The 23,288-nt window shown below is 49.3% G+C and overlaps 1 pseudogene; it reads right to left on the reverse strand.

The window, feature by feature from the left end:
• Positions 1-681: 681 nt before the first annotated feature.
• LOC139361042 (SH3 domain and tetratricopeptide repeat-containing protein 1-like) lies at positions 682-22,869 on the reverse strand (annotated as a pseudogene).
• Positions 22,870-23,288: the final 419 nt, after the last annotated feature.

Here is a 23,288-nt window from a genome sequence, read left to right on the forward strand (position 1 = left end):
TGATGGAAGGATGGATGAATGGATGGGTGGATGGATGATGGATGGATGGAAGGATGAACAGGTGGATGGATGGATGATGGAAGCATGGATGGATGATGGAAGCATGGATAGATGATGGATGGATGGATGGATAAACAGATATGTGGATGGATGATGGATGATGGATGGATGGAAGGATGAACAGGTGAATGGATGGATGATGGAAGGATGAATGGACACATGGATGGAACAACAGGTGAATGGATGGATAGACGAGTGAATGGATGGATAAAAGAATGGATGAATGATGGATGGATGAATGGACTGATGGATGAATGGACAGATGGATGGATGATGGATGGATGGATGATGGATGGATGGATGGATGATGGATGGATGGAAGGATGAACAGATGAATGGATGGATGATGGAAGGATGGATGGATGAATGGATAAATGGATAGATGGATGAATGATGGATGGATGGAAGGATGAACAGGAGGTGAGTAGATGGTTGATGGAAGGATGGATGGATGATGGCTGGATATATGGACGAATGGATAAATGGATGAATGGATAAATGGATGGATGGATGAATGATGGATGGATGGATGATGGCTGGATGGATGATGGATGGATGGAAGGATGAATGGATGAATGGATGGATGATGGAAGGATGGATGATGGAAAGAGGGATGGATGATGGAAGGATGGAAGGATGGATGGATGAATGAATGGATAAATGGATGGATGGAAGGATGAACAGGAGGTGAGTGGATGGATGATGGAAGGATAGATGGATGATAGATGGATTGATGGATATATGGATGAATGGATAAATGGATGGATGGATGAAGGATGGATGGATGGAAGGATGAACAGGTGAATGGACGGATGATGGAAGGATGGATGGATGAATGGATGAACAGGTGGATGGATGGTGGCTGAATGAATGAATGATGGATGGACGAATGGATGGATGGATGGATGATGGATGGATGAATGGAAGGATGAACAGATGAATGGAACGATTAACAGGTGAATGGATGGATGATAGAAGGATGGATGGATGGATGGAAGGATGAGCAGACGAGTGGATGAATGATGGAAGGATGGATGGATGATGGATGGATGGAAGAATGAACAGGTGAATGGATGATGGAAGGATGGAAGAATGGATGGAGGGATGGATGAACAGGTGAATGGATGGATGGATGATAAAAGGATGGATGATGAATGAATGGATGGATGGATGGACAGGTGAATGGATGGATCATGGATGGATGGAAGATGGTTGGATGGATAATGGAAAGATGGATGGAAGGATGGATGGAAGGATGGATGGACAGAAGAATGGATGGATGGAAGGATGGATGGATGGAAGGATGGATGGATGGACGGACGAAGAGGTGAATGGATGGACGAAGAGGTGAACAGAAGAATGATGGATGGATAGATGGATAGAAGGATGAACAGTTGGATGGATGATGGAAAGATAGATGGAAGGATGGATAGATGGACGAACAGGTGAATGGATGGATGAACAGGTGAATGGATGGATGGATGGACAGGTGAATGAATGGATGATAAAAGGATGGATGGATGATAGATGGATGGACGGAGGGATGGATGATGGATGGATGGATGGATTCGTGGAAAGACGAACAGATGAATGGATGGATGATGGAAGGATGGAAGGATGGATGGATGGATGGATGATGGATGGATGGATGGAAGGACCCACAGGTGTATGGGAAGATGATGGAAGAATGGATGGATGGATGGATGATGGATTGATGGATAGAAGGATGAGCAGGTAAACAGATAGATGATGGAAGGATGAATGGATGGGTGGATGGACAGGTGAATGGATGGATAGACGGGTGAATAAATGGATGATAAAAGGATGGATGAATGGTGGATGGATGGATGATGGATGGATGGACAGAAGAATGGATGGATGGATGGAAGGATGAACAGGTAAATAAATGATGGAAGGATGAATGGATGGGTGGATGGACAGAGAGTGAACAGCACAGGGGTCCTCCTGCATCCCTTGCCACTCACCTGGATGTACAGGTCACCAGCTCGCTCTGCCGCAAGATGTAATAGATCTTCCCTGCTTGCAGCCAGGCATACGCCTCCTTCTCTTTCCTCTGGAGGTCAATGAAAATCCCCAGACTTCGTTTGGTGTAGTCCAGAGCGGATTTGTAGGCCCTGGAATCAGACACAGGTGTCAGAACAAGGGCTCTCATCCTCCTGGAACCAGTCTGCCTCCACCCGTGGGTCTGGTGACAGATGAACCTGGAATGTGGGGACTGGGAATGGCCCTCTCGTGTGTGCAGTGTTCTGCCCTTCCCAGGCTGCTGGGAGGGCCAGGGTGAACACACACGGCATGGAAAAGATGAAGGACATCCTTCTGAGGGAATCGAGCATCATGCTGCCCTGTGGCAGGAGGAGTGTGCTAGTCCATCTCCCCTGCCTCCCAGACATGGCCTGTGTCTTCTCCAGATGCACCAGGAGCCGTTAGTGTTCAGAGGCTATCTGGGCCGATGGTTCCCAAGGTGTGCAGGCATCACAGTCACCCGGAGGCCGGTCTGTACAGATTGCTGGCCCTGCCCCCAGAGCTTCTGGTTCCACAGGCCTGGGGCAGGCCCTAGAACTCCCACTTGCCACAAACTCCTAGGTGACATGGATGCTGCTCTACTGGTCCAGGGACTACACTTTGAGAAGCATGGCTCTAGCACACTGGCCCATTTCCTTCTGTGAACCTGAGGCCAAGACTGGAGCCAGTCTCCTGGGTCGCCATGGAATCTGGCTCCTTCCCTGCTCTCTCAGTAAGTCCAACACTCGAGGGGGTGTGACTGCAGCAATGTCACTGGGCCCTATGGGTGGGGTGGCCAGGGCCATGGTTACCCCAACAGGTCAGGATGCTTGGGGGAAGCCGAGTAGGCCACTTATGGGACGTGAGACCTTGGAAACCGTGCCCCAGGGAAGCAGGTGACACAACTGGCTCTGTCTTCTGTGGGAGAGAAGCCACAGGTGGCTGCTGTGGTCACATTTAAGGGGACAGATGAAGGCCAGGAGGGAAGATTCGGGGCAGGCAGAGGTCAGACGACAAAAGCCACCACAGTAGGAAGAACAGCCCAGAGTGCACGTACTGCCTCTGCTGGGGTTGAGATGACCTTTGACCCAACAAGGGAGGCTCAAGCTGGGACTCACGGGCCAGCAGCAGCCCTGGAACGACCCCAGGCCCACCAGCTCAAAGCATCTGATGCCAAAGAACCAAATGATCAAAAGGAGAGGGGCTGCTGGCGCCCTGGGCCAGCTTCCCTGTGCCCCTCTCCCTGCCCTGCCCGCCCCCACCTCCACCACTGCAAAGCCAGCCCTTACTGCTCCATGCCCAGGGACAGGTAGAGCTGACTGATGGTCTTCAGGATGTGCCCCTCCAGCACCTTGTCGGCCACCTTGTGGGCCAGGGAGAGCTGGAGCTCGTGGTAGATGACACACTGGGCCTCGCTGGGCATGACGGCGCTGTAGAAGTAGCACAGCCGCTAGACGGCCTGCAGCTGGCCTGGGCAGAGGACAAAATGGAAGACGTTAGTCTCCCAGCATCGAAGCGAGGCTGGCTGGGGTCGGAGACCCCGGTGCCGTGCTTGCCTCTTTCATACCTCTGTGAGCCTGGGCCCCATAGGCGGGGAGCCTGAGTGCAGACAGGCCATGTACCCGTGCCAGGGCAGACACCGAGCACACCGTGACATGGGCACAGCTTGATGCAGATGCTCATGGTACAGGCCGGCCTTCTTTACAACTCCCAGGGCCGAGGTCCTGGCCAGGCTCGGCCCCTGCACCAGGCCATCTATTTCTGCTTCACAAAGCCCCTCTGGCCAGGAGCAGGGCTGCCTTCAGCCTGAGCTGATGAGGCCAGGGGCACAAGTAGCCCCTGTCGCAGATGGAACCCTGAGAGACCAAAGCCAAGCGTCATGTCTGCCACACACAGCATCATGTTGGGGGAATGGGGTTCAAAGCTGGCCCCTGGCGTTCCCACACATGCTTCTCTCATGGCACCAGGCTCCAAACCCACAGGTTCACTGGCCTCTCCCAAAGCCAGGGCACTGGGAACGGTCAAAAGCTTCTGATTTTCTAGTGTCAGAAACATTCCGGAGATTAACACCGGAAACCAGGTACACCGAATGGACATCTGTCACACACGCCACCCAACAACAGCTGAATACACCGTCCTCTCGAGCACCCATGGGACATTCCCCATGACAGACCATGTGCCAGGCCACAAAATGAGCCTCAGTGAATGGAGAAGGACTGAGACCAAAGCAGAGGTGTTCTTCAGCTGTACTGGCACGAAACTGGAAATCAACAGTGAAGGAAATGTGGGAGATTCAAAAATACGTGGAAATTACACACTGCTAAACAACCAGTGAGTCAAAGAGACCATCAGGGAAACTGAAAACTAATTTGAGAAGAATGCAAACAAATGCACAGCCCGGGCCAGCGCGGTGGCTCACGCCTCTCATCCCAGCACTGTGGGAGGTCGAGGCGGGAGGATCTCTTGATTCCAGGAGTTTGAGATCAGCCTGGGAAACATGGTGAAATCCCGTCTCGCTCTATTAAAAAAAAAAAAAAAAAAAAAATTAGCCAGGTGGGGTGGTGCACATCTGTAATTCCAGCTACTCGGGAGGCTGAGGCATGAGAATGGCTTGAACCTGGGTAGAAGGTGCAGTGAGCCAAGATTGCACCACTGCACCCCAGCCTGGGCAATAGAGCACAACGCTGTCTTTAAAACAAAAAAAACAATAGCGCAGCATATCAAAAATTCCAAGATGCAGCTAAGGCAGCACTGAAAGGGAAATTTATAACTGTAAATGTCTACATTCAAAGAAAGAAGAAAAATCTCAAGTCAATAACTTAACCTTCCACCTTGAGAAACTAGAAAAAGAACTAAACCCAAAGTGAATAAAAGGAAGACAATAATAAATGTGAGATTGGAAATGGGAAGTAAAAATACAGAGAATGGAAAAACAAAACAGATAATCAACAGAACCGAAGGTGGGTTTTTTGAAGATAATAACAAAATTGACGAATATTTCTCCAGACTGACCAAGAAAAGAAAGACGGGACACAAATGACTAAAATCAGAGACTGAGCACCATGGCTCACGCCTGTCATCCCAGCGCTTTGTGAGGCGGAAGTGGAAGGATCGCTGAGGCCAGCATTCAAGACCAGCCTGGGGGAACATGATGAGACCCCATCCCTAATAAAAATAAATAAATAAAAACCCAAGTTTCTAAAATCAGAAATGAAAGAGGAAACATTATTGCCGACCTGACAGAAATAAAAGGATTCCATGAAAACACTACGAACAATTGTACACCAAGAAATCAGACCATCCAGACACAACAGCCACACTCCTAGAAGGACACAAACTACCGAAAGTGACTCAAAAATGACCCCAAGGAAGCATGTGGGGTATCAGCGGCACCCTCGGTCTCCTCGACTGTTCAGCTCAGGGTGGGGAGACAGGGAAGCATGATCCCCGTTCCCTGGCCTGCATTTCCAAGTCTGAATCCCCCAGCACACCGGGGAGGGCCTCGTAGGAGGAGGTGCCACAGGCTGTTGTGCCAGGAGCCACCGGAGGCTGCAGTGGGGGCTGGGGCGCTGGGTTCCTGGAGGGTCTCCTTCCAGTCAGAGAATGCCCCTGGGGAAGAAGCCTGGGTCAGAACCCCCCACCCCTCCTTGGGCAGATATGTGGGACCAGGGCCCCTTCACATGGTCCTTTCCAAAAATCTCATCCCTCCTAGGGCCAGGAGTGGGTGCCAGGCCTGTGCTGGGAAATGGGCAGGTTTGGTCACAGCCCCTGGGGCTCTGGCCCAGGCCACAGGAGGCACCTCTGAGTGGTCTCACGATGCCATGACAAAGCGCTGCAAGACAGAGGGGACTCAACAGTATCCCTCGACTCAGCCATTTTCCTGGACTCAACTTCCTCATGTATCCTCTGCGGCCTAGATTTCAGACAGCCCTGCCCACCTACTGTCCGTTCACTGCTCAGTCTGCAGTGACTGTTCGATAGCACCCCATGGCTCCCCAGTGCTCTTGGGGAAAAGGCCAAGCCACAGCCTGAGGCCCCAGGCCCTGCTTAGCTCTCCAGAAGAGCTTCTCACCATCCAGCACCCAACCCACCCGCTCCCAACTCTGCACCTCCCTGCATAAGCCCTGCTCACTCACCCCCGCTCATACCCCACTCATCCCTGCTCACACTCCCGCTCACTCACCCCCACTCACTCATCCCCGCTCACACCCCACTCATCCACGCTCACACTCCCGCTCACTCACCCCACTCACTCATCCCCGCTCACACTCCCGCTCACTCACCCCACTCACTCATCCCCGCTCACACCCCACTCATCCCCGCTCACACTCCTGTTCACTCACACCCCATTCACTCACCCCCACTCACACCCCACTCATCCCCGCTCACACTCCCGCTCACTCAACCCCACTCACACCCCACTCATCCCCGCTCACACTCCCACTCACTCACCCCCACTCACGCACCCCTGCTCACACCCCACTCATCCCCGCTCACACTCCTGTTCACTCACACCCCATTCACTCACCCCCACTCACACCCCACTCATCCCCGCTCACACTCCCGCTCACTCACCCCCACTCACACCCCACTCATCCCCGCTCACACTCCCACTCACTCACCCCCACTCACGCACCCCTGCTCACAACCCACTCATCCCCGCTCACACTCCCGCTGGCTCACCCCACTCACGCACCCCTGCTCACAACCCACTCATCCCCGCTCACACTCCCGCTCACTCACCCCCATCACACCTCCGCTCACTCACCCCAACTCACTCATCCCCGCTCACACTCCTGCTCACTCACCCCCACTCGCTCATCCCTGGTGCTTCACACAGGCTACACCACCAGCCCCTCCCCCACCACCTATTACTTGACTAAATCCTCTCAACCCTCTGGTCCCACACTAAAGAGGCTTCCCTAACCCGGGGCCAACTGGTGCCCCGCCATCACGCCACTCACACTTTTGTGGCTTCTCTGGCCTGAAGCTCCCATTCCCACACTCAGTCCCTGCCACCCGAGGACTCCACAAGCCCCATTTGTGGGTGGGGCCTGACACACTCTGCATGAACTGCTCTGCGGCTTTGGGCAATCACCCACCCCCTGTCCCCTGTGAAGTGGGATGACAGGTGCGCAGGCTGCCAACATACCAAGCAGATCACACGGGCACAAGAACCGGTGTCAGGGCCTGGCTCATGGAGGGGCCCCAAGTCCCAGCGCAGCAGAGCCTGCCTTGATCCCAGGGTTATGTCTAGGGATTCCCAGCAAGCAGGACTTTCCATGCTCAAGTCAGGATGGTCCCTGGGCAAACCAGGAAGAGCTGGCTGCCTCAGTAGGGCACAGAGGGCCTGGCCCTGCATGGGAACCGCCTGTCTCCAGGGCGCTTGCCAACATCTGCTGCTGGCCGTGACTCAGCACTTTCGATGGTGGAAAAACCACCCCTTGTTTCCGAATCACAAACCCCAGGTGTGCCCTGACCCGAGTGGCCCCGGAAGGCGCACAGGGGGAACTGGGGCACTCACTCTCCACATGGCCCATCTCCACGGCGACCAGAAGGGCCCACTCATAGTAGCCCTTGTCCTGCTGGGCCGGGCCCTGGCGGGTGCAGAGGTGGCCCAGCTACAGGAGCACGTGGGTGAAGTCCTGTCCACACTCCCTGCAGGGCAGCCTCGAGAACAGCCGCACGGCCTCCAGGAGGTAGTGCTGGGCCAGCCTTCTGACACCCCAGAGCAGGCACAGGGTCCCGAAGTTGGCCAGCACCACTGCCTGGTTCCTCCGCTGGCCCAGGTACCAAGCCGCCCGTAGGGCGCAGTAGTAGCCCTCGGCTGCCTGCCTCGTCTGGCCTGTCCTCTTCAGAGCCACGGCCACCATGTTGGCAATCATACCCTCCTGGTCCTCGCTGGCCACCACTGCATCCTGGATAGACTGCAGGATGTTCAGGGCCACCGGGCTCTGTCCATGAAGCACGTGCAGCCAGGCCAGGGCCACCAGGGGGTCCACGATGGCACAGACTCCGGCAACAGCACTGGCTTCCACCGCCTGTGTCATGAAGGTGATGGCTGGGCCGTGATAGCCACGGTGGCTGTACAGTTGGGCCAGGCTGGTGTGGAGAAGGCCGCGCAGCACGTGGCCTATGCCTGGGGTTAGGGAGGCCAGCGCTCGCCTGAGGTAGTGGGAAGTCTGGGTGGGGCGGCTGTGGGGCTGGAGGGAGTTCTGGAGCACCAGGTTCACGCTTCTTAGGGAGCCGGCCAGCAAGTCCTGTGTCCTCAATGAGGCCGCCATGACACAGGCTCAGCACGAGGTGGGGCAGGCACTTGTGGCCAGGAGTAGGAGCCAGGAGTAGATGTCAGCCAGCAGTAGGGAGCAGTCTGAGAGCCACGCAGCCTCTGGGGCTCCTGAGTCCCTGTGCAAAAGCAGCAGCAGCTCTAGGAAGGGCAGGGCCTCCTCGAGCTGCTTGAGGTGCATATGGTGCCTGGCCAGCAGGAAGCAGGCCCGGGCCGCGGCCTGCAGGCTCTGGCCACCCACCATCTGCTGCAGGGCCAGCTGCAGGAGCTATTCCTCCACCTCGGTGCTGCAGATGTGACCCGGCGTCCCCAGGAGCAGGGCCATGGCTTTGGGAACCACCTGTGTACACTTCTCCCGTTCTGCTTCCGGTAAATGCTGGCCAGGTTGGCGTACACAGCCACCACCAGGAACAGGTCCCCAAAGCTGCCCTCCAGGGACCCCAGTGCTTCCTCCAAGTACACCCGGGCCCGGGACAGCTTGAGCCTCCTGCTGCACAGCCGCCCCAGGAGGAAGCAGAGTCTGGCCAGGGCCATGAAGAGGCCAGCTTTCTTGGCCACCCCTCAGGCCAGTGCCAGGCGCCCAGTCAGCTCCTCCTCGTCGCTAAAGCTGCAGAACATGCCGCTCAGCCATGGCCATGCCACACCGTACAGGCCACAGAAGCTGGCCTTGTACCCGGGGGCGTTCAGGAACACAGCAGTGAGGTCAGGGCCTCTGGGTCCTCCCAGTCGTCCTCAGCTTCCAAGAAGAAGGAAGGCTCCTCGGGGTCCTGCAAGCTCATGTTGCTGGATGCCGCACAGAGACCCCAGGATGCTGGCTCCTGGGGGCAGCCTGGGCAGGTCTTGCATTGTTCTAGAACATTCTTCACCTTTGGCAGGGTCGCCTGTGGCTCCAGGCCCAGGCAAGGTGGAGGTATTTCTGCAAGTCACAAAAACACCTAGACAGATTAGAGTTCAGCATTGAGTCCTTGGTCCACTGGGGACAAGGTCCCCACATCCCCCCTCTCTGTGTCCCTGGCACAGCTTGCCATGAGCCCTTGAGAATTATGTGCAATGCAAACCCGGGCCTGGAGCACACAGGAACTCCGGCACTATGGGGACAGAGAGAACACGCAGGCCCGTGGCCCGACTCTCCTACAAAATCACCCTCCTGTCCTGCTTTGTCGCCCACCTCACAGCATGGTTTTAGGAGACTATGTCAGCTCAGTGATCCCTCAGAGATGCCTTTCCCTTTAGAAAGAATCAAAGCCTTCTAACTGGACCCATGTATATGCAGCACTACAACTACAAATGTAACTTTTGTCATCATATTGGGCCCCCCGGTGGGGTACAGGAATCCATGAAATCCTCAACAGCCAATCAGAGCTATTGATCAGCTCAAAAGCTGCTATGCAAAATTGGTAAAGCCACTGACGGCACAGGACAGGGCTGTTGTACCCATGTACCCATCTCCGTGCAGGGAAACGGACCATCGCTGCAGGAAGGATGGGAAAGCTTCCAGGCCCCTGTGGCCACCTTCACCTTCAATGGTCTGAAAACCTGAAGCCCACAGTTCCTAAAGGGTTAACAAAGGCCAGCGTGCTCCAGCACCCCACTGGTGCCTGCTGGCTTTGGTGGATTCCTAGCCAAAGCCCCCTCCCAGAGGTGAGCAAACAAGCGCATTTCCTGTTGGAAAACCTGGGATGAAAGGAGGCATTACTGGGAAGGAAAAAACTAGATTTAAACAGACTCTCTGTTTCAAGCTCACATGTAAAAAATATTTTCAGTACAAACTGCCTCCTTATTCATCTGTAAAGCCTTGGAATTAAAAAAATAAATAAATATGATTTAGAGGCAAATGTCTGACTTGACTACACTAGATTAGCTAAGAAATCTCCCCAATCCGGCAGAGGCACACAGCCCCTCCCAGCCACTACCCTGGCCTCCGGGGCAGCTGGAGAGCCACGTGCCTTTGCTCCAGTGACTTTGGCAGAGGGTGGAACCACCCCCTCCCTGAGGCAAACCTACAACAGCCTTCCCTTCCCCACTGGCTCCCCTCAGGAAGGAGCAGACCCTTCAGGGACCTCAGTTGAGGCCCCTGCAACCTAAAGCTCTGCATTCTGCTACCCGCTGAGGGCAGTGTGGCCTCCCATCTCTGAGGCGGAGCACAGGGTGAACTGCAGCTTCTCCAGGTCATGAAGAAGGAACCCACAGCTACATGTGGTCTCCAGCAGTGGAAAGGATGTCCCACCTCGGTTGGTGACCAGGCAGGGGTCAGCATGTTCATTGGAAGAAGTGTGGGACCCCACGGCCTCCAGTGCCAGAGTAGACGGGAGGTTCAGGCCCACCTCAGGCGATGTCCCTCAAGTCCCCGGCCCACACCACAGAGGGGTGACAGCCACATCCAATGCCCACTGTACTCAGCTCTGTCCCCTCCCCCGGTGTTACTCCAAGACCCAGCCCATAACCAGAGGAAGCCTGAGCCACGGGCAAAACCTACCTTTTTCCTGCGGCTGCTCGGTCTCAGCTTCCTCTACTGAGTCTGGCAAGGGAGAAAAGAGAAGCAATGAACACCCCCAGCCAGCACCTCTGGTCCCATGTCAGGTTGAGCTGGTGTCGGTGTTGCAGGGTGAGAGCATTGCAGGGTGCAGGGGTTGAAAGTCATATCATCCTCTTCCCTCCTGGATCATGGGAACAACATCACTGGGGGGTGTACACTTTCTGCGATATTGGGAGTAACATCGTCTTCTGTGCCTTGGAATATTAAGGAAAATATCATGGGGGAGCGTGTACATCTTCTGCAATATTGGGAATAATATTATCCTCTCTCCCTCTGCATATTAGGAAAGATATCACAAAGTGGGTGTTCACCTCCTGCGATATGGGGATTAATACCATCTTCTCCCCTTCCACATATCAGGAAGAATATCACATGGGGGTGTACGGTGTCTGCGATACTGGGAGTAGTATCAACCTCTCAGCCTTGGAATATTAAGAAGAATATCACAGGGTGGATGTACACCCCCTGCCATATTGGGAGTAACATCAGCCTCTCCTCTCCATGGATATTAGGAACAATATCCCAGGCTGGGTGTACGCCTCCTGCTCTATGGGGAATCATATCATCCTCTCCCTTCCAGAATATTAATAACAATATCACAGGGCGGGTGAACACAGCCTGTGATACTGGAATTATTATCATCCTCTCCCCCTCCAGATACTAGGAACCATATCACAGAAGAGCTGTACCCTCCCTGGGATATTGGGAGTAATATCATACGCTTCTTCTGTGTATATTAGGAGTAATATCACCAGGTGGCTGTCCATTCATTGCTATGTTGGGAGTCATGTCATATTCTACCCCCCTGGATATTAGGATCAGTTTCACATGGTGAGTGTACACCTACTGTGATATTAAAACTAAAATCATGCTCTCTGTCCCTGGATATTAGGAACAACATCACAGGTAGGTATACACCCCCTGCAGTATCAGGAGCAATAATATGATTAATTAGTAAACATCAATGATCGATTTTAATAATTATCAGGCTGGTCTCAAACTCTTGACCTCAGGTGATCTGCCCGCCTCAGCCTCCCAAAGTGCTGGAATTACAGGCGTGAGGCACCGCGCCCAGCCAACACTTCTTGATATCCCTTTTTGGACCTCAAATTTAGCATGCCGAAAACACACTTTTGATTCCCCCTGCTATAACCCACTCCTCCCATAGTCTTCCCAATCCCAATAACAGCATCTCTAGTCTTCCAGTTACTCAGGCCAAAATCCTTGACATCATCCTTAAAACTTCTTTTTCTCTCTCTTGTCATCCAACCCATTTAAACTCTCCTTTCAAAATATATGCCAGACCTAACCACTTCTCACCTTTCTCATCATTTCCAACCAGGTCCAGCCCTCATCATAGCGCTCTGGGTTACTGCAAAAGCCTCCCAATCGCCAGCCACAGTGGCTCATGCCTGTAATCCCAGCACTTTGGTAGGCCAAGGCAGGTGGATCATCAGAGGTCAGGAGCTCAAGACCAGCCTGACCAAAATGGTGAAATGCCCCTACTAAAAATACAAAAAATTAGGCAAGCATGGTGGTGGGCGCCTGTAATCCCAGCTATCCCAGAGGCTGAAGCAGGAGAATCACTTGAACTCAGAAGACAGAGGTTACAGTGAGCCAAGATCGTGCCATTGCACTCCAGCCTGGGTGACAAGAGTGAAACGCCATCTCAGAAGGTCAAAAAAAAAAAAAAAGCCTCCCAACCCACCTCTCTCCTTCCGCCTTTCACCCTGCCTGCATGCTACCTTCCACTCTCAAACATTTCGGGAAAAAAAAATTATATCCACAGAGAAAGAAAGTACAAATGGGGTGAAATGTTTGGGGAATCTGAGGGAAGAGTATATGGGAATTCTCTGTACTATTTTTGCAACTTTTCCATAAGTCTGGATTATTTCGAATTCAAGAGTTAAACAAAGGAAAAAAAACACACTATCTCCCTTTGTGAATCCATCCTGTCTTTCCCCTGGCAACTTAAGGACGCTCTCAACTAACACATCTATTTTTTCATGAACACTAAAAGAACTCTTGCCTAGTATTGACTTTCTGTGCTTGGCAGTAGAAGTGTGTGTGTGTGTGTGTGTGTGTGTGTGTGTGTGTATTTCATATATATGTGTGTATATATATGTGTGTGGTGTGTATGTATATATAGATAGGGAGAAATATATATATGAGTATATATATAAATATATAGTATATTTACAATGGTAATGTGTATATATATAAATATATGTGTGTGTGTAGATATATATAATACATACCCCATAGCCTGTCCTTAACCAGTTCTAAATGTAGTCAGAAAAACACATACCTAAGCAGAGAATTTCAAAATAACATGATGAATATTTTGATAGAGGGATGGGTTGCTATGGAACACGCTGCTAAGACACAAAACCTCCTAGATGGGACAATGAATGAACAAACTTTTATACCTATAGGCACCCCTCTGATATCCCCTCAAACGTATATAGTTATATGCATTTGCTTCCCCCAGGACCCCTATTTCATAAGGGTTAGTCCTAGAGCCTAGCAAGTTCCTACTACAGCTGGCACACATAGGCCATTCAAGAAACAGTGGCGGAGTGAATGATGAGCTAAGAACCATTTGTCAGCCAGTAATACATGTGCTCAGTAATACAACATGCACTGGTATGCAAATTATATTTTTCTTGAAAGCAACAGCAGGATCACAAATTATCTTTCCAGAGAAAGCAAATCTCAAAAGCTTCTTTACCCTACTAAAGCACATTATAAGAAGCTCCCCTTATATAAAAGAAAACCTCCTCATTTGTTATCAATGGCGTGTAACCCTAATAAGCCTCCGACTCTGATGACACCTCTTCCATCCCCAGGGCTAGATAAAGGAGGTTCCAGAAACCCTGGTAGTTGTGAAGGTGGCTCCCAGCTCTGACACTCTTGAACCCTGTGGGCACGGAGGTCACACAGCAGAAGAACAACCGAGGGAAGCATCATCAGGCTTCGAATATGTTTGAACCAGAGACGGCAAATAGGCTGCAGCCAACTGAAAACACCAGAGATTCATGGTGGCCACCTAAGGGGTTATGCTCTTAAAAAACAAAAATAAAAAAAAAAATTAAAAAATTAAGAAAGGAAGGGGTCAAGAATCCATCAGGTCTGACTGAGACGTGTATCAGTGACTAACACCCCGTATGGCAAAAGTACTCCAGTGCGCTTTGGGTACTCACAGCTTCAGCAGTATTCAAAGGCGTGTGCTGCCCGAAGACTAAGCCACGGGAATACCCCCAGCAACACTGCCAGGAGAAACGTCTCACATGGATTTGGCTAGAAATACAGTTGTCTTTAACAAATTAACACTGAATAAATCCTGACTTATTAGAGCCTGTGAGAATGACATTCTCAATGATAATAGTTATCACTACAATCTCCAAACATCTGGGATCCTGCAGGGAGGAACTGTGACAGCGCAGGCCACATGTCCAGAATGCTTCCCAGACTGCCTGTTAAAGAATAAAAAAAATGAAACCCCCTCTAAGAATGTCTTCACTCACATTTAGCCAGTTGTTCCTTTGTGTGCATCTCTGTGCTAAAATGGCCATTCTTCCCCACAGCCTGAAGTCATATGCTACAATAAATGAGACTCACATGAAGCCAGAAACGTGCAGATGCGAGGAAACCAACACAACTGAAATGGGCTGGAGAGTGTGGCCAGGAGGATGGTACTTCCCAGGAAGCAATTACTTCATCTCTGCCCATGAAGCAGGCAGTTGTCACTGTTCCCCAGGCCCACGCCAGCCACTCGAAGTACGTTCTAACCAAACTACCTCCAACAATCAACGTCAATACACCACACAATTGGCTTCTGAAAGGACACCTTGCAACCAACAAGAAACTGTTAGCACAACTTTGACAAACTGTGCAACTAAAAACCTTGGAAAGGGATAAACACTGCCACATTTTGACTCCAATACTGTTACGTGGTAGCACTGCAATAATTCACTGAAACAAAAGAATGAATGAGGAATACGTTTATATAGGAATCAGAGGAAGCATGACTAATCATTTAAAGAAATAGGTCAAGAAACTGCTAGGTTCAAATGCTACCGTGAGACACTGTCAGGGCCTTAGGGAAATTCACTTCTCTTGGTCCTGTTTCTAGGTTCATCAAAAACCAGCTTTGGACTAGGGAATCTGTTGCTTCCCAAACCTTCCTTCTGTGATTCCAGCCCAGATTTTAGGACTGCTCTCCCGCTTGGTATATGAAAGCCCTTTCTATGTATAATAGCAAGAGTATATTTCTGTGTTGACTGCGGTTTGGGACCTACTCTATGAGGCAGAATATCATCATGTAACTTTAAGCATGACAAGGCGCACTCTAGATAAGGATGACACATAAGATGTGGCCATACACCTGTGCATGCCTGGCAGGGAGGTGGGGAAGTCTCATTTAATGAAGCCGGGGTGCCTGTTGCACCTGAACATCCTCAGTCCACATCAAGTTCACAATGTCCTTCTGACATCAAACCACAGGTATCACATACTTTTCCATACTTTCTACCCAAGATTAAAATATGCAGAGCACCGTGATAAAGACACCTCCATTCCCAGCATGTTGGCTCTCATTCTGTAGAATTACATACTTTCGGTGCAAATGGTGACCAGGTTCCAGCCGCAAGCAAGACTGGGCTCCGTGGGGACAGCAGGCCCTGCAGGAGCCACCACTCCTGTCGCCACAGTCTGATGCAGCTGCAGAGAAGCTGTGGCTGAGGCCATTCGCTTTGTGAGAGAACCGCACAGGAGGGAAAAGGTAGGGAAGGTCGGGAAGAGGGCAATGTCATGCTTCTGAGCCCAAGCCAAGCCATCGCATCCCCTGTGACTTGCACGTATATGCCCAGATGGCCTGAAGTAACTGAAGAATCACAAAAGAAGTGCAAATGCCCTGTCCCACCTTAACTGATGACATTCTACCACAAAAGAAGTGAAAATGAAGTCCTTGCCTTAAGTGATTATATTATCTTGTGAAATTCCTTTTCCTGGCTCATCCTGGCTCAAAAAGCTCCCATACTGAGCACCTTGTGACCCTCACTCCTGCCCGCCACAGAACCCCCTTTTGACTGTAATTTTCCTTTACCTACCCAAACCCTATAAAACGGCCCCACCCTTATCTCCCTTCACTGACTCTCTTTTTTGGACTCAGCCCGCCTGCACCCAGGTGATTAAAAAGCTTTATTGCTCACACAAAGCCTGTTTGGTGGTCTCTTCGCACGGACGCGCATGACAGGCAGGTGCAGAGCCAGGAAAGGACCAGTGATGAGAACAGAAAGGAATGCGTCTCCCTGTACACACCCTCGGATTTTATGACAATGTGCGCAGGGGGCTGAACTGGATGCCTGAGAACATTCCTCCAAGTTCTTTTGCTGATTTTCTAAATATTGGTGTAAAATCTGAACTCAGAAAAATTTTTTTTAAATCGCTTCAATCAACATCTTTGTCTAGTGCTCAGCATCATATCTACGTGATCATCTAGAAAACCAACTTTTGTTCTAAGGCTCACATACTCCTATAAAGTCCCAGAGATTTTACAAGGGAATGCACCTCTCATTCGCATCAAGAACACACACAACTACCATTACAGAAATGCTTAATTTGCTTACATAATTTTTTAAACACCCAGATTTGAAATACAACAGAGAAGACAACTCTTTGATAGCTCTGCTTTTCAACTGCGAACTGCGGGTGGAGAAAATAACCTGCCATGATTTCTAACCAGTCAACAACCTGTCTTCCCTGGCTGCAGTAGGAGCAATCTTTCTGAGCTCAGGATGAAACAGACCCCAGCTGTTCAGGGGACAGATAGTCATCAGTTCTCAGCGGGCTTCCCGAGTCCCAAATCCCCATGTGATACGTGGAAGTAAAAAGCTATCAATGACCAAGCATCTGAACGCTTATCCCACCTCACCATCTGATTCTCCTGCCATGCAAATTTAAAATTCTTAAGCCTACTATCAGAGAATAGAGTTGGTGCTGCATCTGTCTTCCTAAAATTACGGATAATTACCAGCCCACAATGGCTTCTAATCAGATTTGAGTAGTCCCTTAGACAGGAAGCTAAAGTGCCTCAGCCCTAAACTGAGAAGAAAACAGAAACTGGAATGTTCTAGATTTGATTTTTTCCCTCTTGTTCTAAAGTGGCTGTTCACGAATCTCCTTCTACTGTCTTGTTTATAAAATGTATGAGAAAGAGGGAAATTCAAAGATATGATAGAAATGGCCACGTTTTCTAGGTACAAACTTCGTGAACATTATTTTAGGTGCTGGGCTTTTTCTCCACAAATTGTGAGCCTGGAGGACATTTTCCCCCTCGTGGTTACACATTCAGAATCAGGGAAAGTGGCTTTAGCAGTAAAGAGGGGAGTGCACTGAGAAGTGACCGGACACTGAGAAGGGCAGACAGGGACTCTACCTCGGTGGCCTACAGCATTCCTGGGCCTCCACCTTTACTTTTCTATCTGTACAAGGGATCTAAAGGCCCGTGATTCTAGGCCACGACAGCTCTTCATACACACATACACTAACATCACACGCCTATGTGAAAAGTTGTGACACCTGGCTGATTTCCTGAAGAGGTTATCTTGTATCATTTCTACTCATGTACTCCACCTCCTTCCAGACAAGTATCTGAGGATGATGGGCTATCCCACAGCCATGTGTGTAACTTCTGCTGCTTACGATCCCTGTTCATATAGCATTTTCCAAAAGCCTATGGTGTGAAGTGACAGAAGAAAGAAGAAGAAGGTTCTTTCAGCCCATTCATTCATTCATTCAACAAATATTGACTGACTATCTACGTGCCAGGCACTGGTGATATAACAGCGAACATATATTTTTGTAGGTAGAGACAGACAACCAAAAAGTATGTTAAAGAGTGATCAACGCTGTAGAGGAAAATACACCAGGAAACAGGAAAGAAGAATACCCCTAGCCACCCTACACTGGGGTGGCGCTAGTGTTTACAAAATGGAAACAGCGGCCGGGCGCGGTGGCTCACACCTGTATTCTCAGCTCTTTGGGAGCCTGAGGCAGGCAGATCACCTGAGTTCAGGAGTTCAAGATCAGCCTGACCAATGCGGCGAAACCTTGTCTCTACTAAAAACATAAAAATTAGCTGGACGTGGTGGCACACGCCTGTAATCTCAGTTACTCAGGAAGCTGAGGCACAAGAATCACTTGAACCTGGGAGGCAGAGGTTGGAGTGAGCCGAGAGCGTGCCACTGCACTCCAGCCTGGGTGACAGAGCAAGACTCTGTCTCAAAAAATGTAAAAATAAAAAAAAAAATGTAAACAGAGAATAAGATACCAAAAGAAAGAACATGAACGATTAATTGTAACAAAAGCCTTTGTAAACTAATACTTTCCTTCCTGGATCCTTGTCCCTTACAAATGGAAAAAAAGGGCAGAGAGGGGGTAGCATCCAAATGATGTTTTAAGATGGCTTGGGGATTCAGATGTCTGACAGTCATACTCACGTACTTCAAGGAAAAAGCTCTAGCTCTATAAGCCATCTGGGCAATGGTTTAATGTCTTTTTTTTTTTTTTTTCAGAGAGTTTTAAAATACAGGAAAACTTGTGTGTTTATTTGGCTGCTCTGTGCCTGCACACGTGCAAACTCTGCTAACAGGTTTTTCCATGTTTTGCTGAATTTGCCAGCTTGCCATAAACAGGCTTCCAAGTCTTAATTGTCTATAAATAGCACAAACACCCAAAAATGCAAATCAAGACAAGCTGTCCCTTCCACTGCTGCTGCCATGATGACGGCAAGTGACCATTGGCCAAATCAATACGCGGAGACTGAAGCTGTCCGGCAGAGAGCACAGGGTCCACTGCTTTTCCCATAGCATTTAAAGAAACAAGCAGAAACGGCTCTCCACACAGGACAGACACAACCTTTGTTCTTTGAATAAATACTGCCAATGCCCAAAATACTTTCTCCATCACACTATCTATATGGAATTCAACTTCCTTCCAATACCATAAGTAACGCCAGTGATAGACTATGTTTAGCCATAGTGACCCATTAGCATTCTTTTTCCTCTAAAATGTTGAAATAATAACATTGAGTGTGCACTCACGAGGTGCCAGGCTCTGAGTTTGATCTCGTCTAGTTCTCATTGAAATCCTGTAAGATCAGTACCATATTCTCTCATTTTTCATAGATGAGGAAACTGAGGCATAGAAAGGCTAAGTAAGTTGTCCATGGTCACAGGTTATTTAGAAACTTTTCTTCAAACTTTCAAAAGTTAACTACTGCCACTATTACAAATGAGTTTTTGTTTGTTTGTTTGTTTTTTGGGGACAAGGTCTTGCTCTGACCAGACTGGAGTGCAGTGGCGTGATGATGGTTCACTGCAGCCTCGACTTCCCAGGCTCAAGTGATTCTCGAACCTCAGACTCTCCAGTAGCTGGGATTACAGGCAGGAGCCACCACACCTGGCTAATTTTTTAATTTTTATTTTTTGTAGGAATGGGGTTTCACCATGTTGCCCAGACTGGTTCCAAACTCTGGGCTCAAGACATCCTCCCAGGTCGGCCTCCCAAAGTGCTGGGATTACAGGTGTAAGCCGCTGTGCACAGCCCTACAAATGTGACTCATACAAAGTCAGAGCAGTGAGCAGGAAGAGAACAGAGACTTCAGCCAGTCTCCTGGCTGTGGCAACACCATATCCCTCCTCCATACCGTAATGTGTCTACACCCACCAAGCTCCTAGACATTGAAGGCAGGCCAGCTCAGAGACGAAACAGCAGTCAAGAAAGAGAAGATGCAGACACGCGTCTTGATTTCAGCTCGAGCGTGCCTCTCTGCCCTGCAGCTGCACAGGCAGAAACCAGGGGCCGTGAGTCTCAGGCAGTGTGTTTGGTTCCTGGCAGGTAATCTTTTGGGAGACCATCCCATACAATTAGTGTTACACTTCTCAAAAAGGAAGTGTGACTTTTATAGAAAAATCGATTCCATTTGGGAGAAAGGCCTAATAAAACCACAAAAGGATAATACATTCATACAACAACAAATTCAATTCATCTGTCACAAACTGAAATCCCAAATCCCTCTGGGCACACAGCTGCTTTTCTGAGCTGAAATTCAACTCCAGTTGAGAAACAGGTCAACTTTTCTAAAAAGATTTATTTTTCACATGCCTTCAATAAAAATTCCTTTCCTTCACTTGTCATTTTCCAGATTTAATGGCTCTGTTGGCCTTCCTCTCATTCAGGCCGTGAACACTGACTGCATGTCTACTACCGCCCGAACTCCAAGGGAGGCACCCTAGGGAACACAGATGACCGCAGCACAGCGACACCCTCAAGGAGCACACACCGGGAAGGCAAGATGATACAATCGCAGACTTCACACAGAAAAGAACGTGCCATCCATACCCCGTCCCATTTCTAGAAAACAACGATGCTGACTTAGTAACATTTACCAAACAGCTTGCAGTGTGGAGGCAGGCACTAGGGGGCCCCGGGGCGTGCAAGCAACGTGGAGACAGGAGACGCCCCCACGCACAAGGGCCAGCCTGGGGACCTGCAGAAATGCCCATGCATCTGGGAAGAGGGAGAGAGGACAAGATACTTAAATGCTCCAAAATGAATAGAAGCCTCCCAAGAACTTCCCCCGAAATGGGGCAGGGATTTACAAAAGACCAAACCGAGCATGCGCAGTTACCTGAGCATAGCGCCACCAGAGCAAGCTATCAAGGAAGAAACAGGGTCACTAGAAGCCTGAGCCTCTACTCCCAGCTCTGCAACTCATTCACCCTATGACCTTGGTGAAGGCTCTTAGCTTCTGTGAGCCACAAGAGAATCATGGAAAAACAGAAGATATGAAAGTGCTCTACCTTTTTCACAGAACTGCTGAGGGAATAAAATCAGATAACAGATTTTAAAATTCTCTGTGAATTACAAAGCAAAATGCAAACGTATGAAATCATTCTTACCATTAATAACAGCACTGTAAAATTAAGAGCAGAGTTAAGACCACAGCATTTTCCACCCCCCGACTCCCGAGAGAAATAGTGAGTCCAGCTGATGTATTTGGGCAACCCCAGTATCTAGGCTTTGAGAGCCTCAAACCGCTCATGAACTCTGACAGTATCACTCCAGTCCAGTGCTCATTAAGTTCTCCAAGACAGCCAACTGACATAGAATACTACAGCTTTTTCAGCTGGGCTTGAAGCCCTCCAAGCTCACAGCACAGCTAAATAATGAAGAGGTTTTCTGCCACTAGACTCAAAAGCTGGCTTTTGTAAATTCCCTTAGAAAGAACATTCAAGGCCAGGCATCGCGGCACATGCCTGTAATCCCAGCAATTTGGGAAGCCGAGGCAGGAGGATCACCTGAGGTCAGAAGTTCAAGAACAGCTTGGCCAATATGGCAAAGCCTCATCTGTACTAAAAATACAAAAATTAGCCAGGCATGCTGGTGGGCACCTGTAATCCCAGCTACTCGGGAGGCTGAGGCAGGAAAATCGCTTGAACTCAGGAGGCCAAGGTTGCAGTGAGCTGAGATCACGCCACTGCACTCCAGCCTGGGCGACAAGAACGAAACTCCATCTCAAAGGAAAAAAAAAGAAAGAGCATTCTTTTTTGCTGATGTTAAATTTCCTGTGCTTAACACAGAGAAATCATACAACACTGAAATCCTGAAAAACATATCATAAAAAGCATTTAGTGACTGAAAAGACATTCAATATAACCTGTAACAGTGAGTTCCCCTCCTCTTTCCAGCCAGCTCCACTAACGCTGTGACCCTTAACAATGCTTTCACTAACACAGAGGAAAATTAATAGGACCGCTTACCCCTCTCAGCTGACAGCTAAACCACTGTTTCTCCCTGGGCTCACTAAAGATGACCTTACCCAAAACCAGGCTGCAATGACCCTGTAGATGTTGACTAACGATTTCAAAATTCCCATATTCTTTGTCCACTCCTAAGGAAGATGAACGGAAGCCAGGTGTCTCCAAGTCAGAACTAACAGAGGCCTTAAACATCAGATGGCCCGTTCCCTTCTTTGACAACCGGGGGATCTAAAGCTGAGATTATGGAATAAAACAGCCCGTTTAATAACAAAGCGAAAACCAAAGCCTAGTCACCCAACCTCTGGTCCAAAACTCCTGCAACAACCCAGCACCCATACAAGATGAGTCTCCCTAACCAGAAACTCCGAAATCCTCAACTTTTGAGTGTCGAGGTGATGCTCAATGAAATGTTCATTGGAACAGCTCAGACTCTGGATTTTTGAATTCAGGATGCTCAACCAGCAGGTATAATGCAAATATTCAAAAATCCAAAAAAGGAAAAAAATCTGAGACACTTCTGATTCCAAGAAGTTTGGATGAGGGATATTCAACCTGCATTTTTTTTTTCTCTCTAATGAAGGAAATTAAAAACGAGGCCCGAGCAAAGTCATTCAATCCATACTAAAGTCATTCAATAGTTTAATTAGTACCCATTTAAAGTTAAATGCTACCCGCAGATATTTAAAAGGATGAATACATTCATGACTATAATCCCAGAACTTTGGAAGACCGAGGCGGGAGGATCACCTGATGTCAGGAGTCCAAGACCAGCCCAGCCAGCATGGTGAAACTCCATCTCTACTATAAATGCAAAAATTAGCCAGGCGTGGTGGCGCACACCTGTTATCCCAGCTACTCGGGAGGCTGAGGTACGAGAATCGCTTGAACCTGGGGGGAGCACGTTGCAGTGAGCCGAGATCACACCACTATACTCCAGCCTGGACCACAGAGCAAGACTCTGTCTCAAAAAAAAAAAAAAAAAAAAAAAAGAAAGAAAAAAGAGAATTTAAATTGTGTTTTCACATGGAGCCCATGTTCCCAGAACACAAGCCCTGCTCTATGCTCCAAGGGCACACAGGGTGCCCCTTTATCTAATACTCACCGTATTCCATGGCAGCCATTAGCACGCATCTGTCCATCGCACTAGACTTCCTGGATATGAGGCAGGGATCATATATTATTACCTTTCTGTCCCCAATGTCTGGCCTAGAAGACACTCAGCAAATGATTCCTGAACTAAGTCAGTTACTAAGATATGTTAAACTTGTATTAACAAAATTGATTTAATAAGTTTGCCAATGCAGCCTTCATACCACACAGCTTAAATCTCAACCTGCGGATTTATCTTGTGTACTGCTAGATTATCACCTATTAACATTCAGGAGGCACCTAGTATGTGCTAGGCATTACTAATTGCTGGGGACCTAGCAGTGACAAAACAACATTCCTTGTTCAAAGAGAAGTTCTAATATAAAGAGGAATAGAAGGAACATGCTAGATTGATGAAAGAGATAAGAAAAGGACAGGCTGCCCTGGGAAGCACCTGGTCTTGTCTGGA

Source organism: Macaca nemestrina (assembly GCF_043159975.1).
Source record: "Macaca nemestrina isolate mMacNem1 chromosome 4 unlocalized genomic scaffold, mMacNem.hap1 SUPER_4_unloc_3, whole genome shotgun sequence".
NCBI classification, from domain to species: domain Eukaryota; kingdom Metazoa; phylum Chordata; class Mammalia; order Primates; family Cercopithecidae; genus Macaca; species Macaca nemestrina.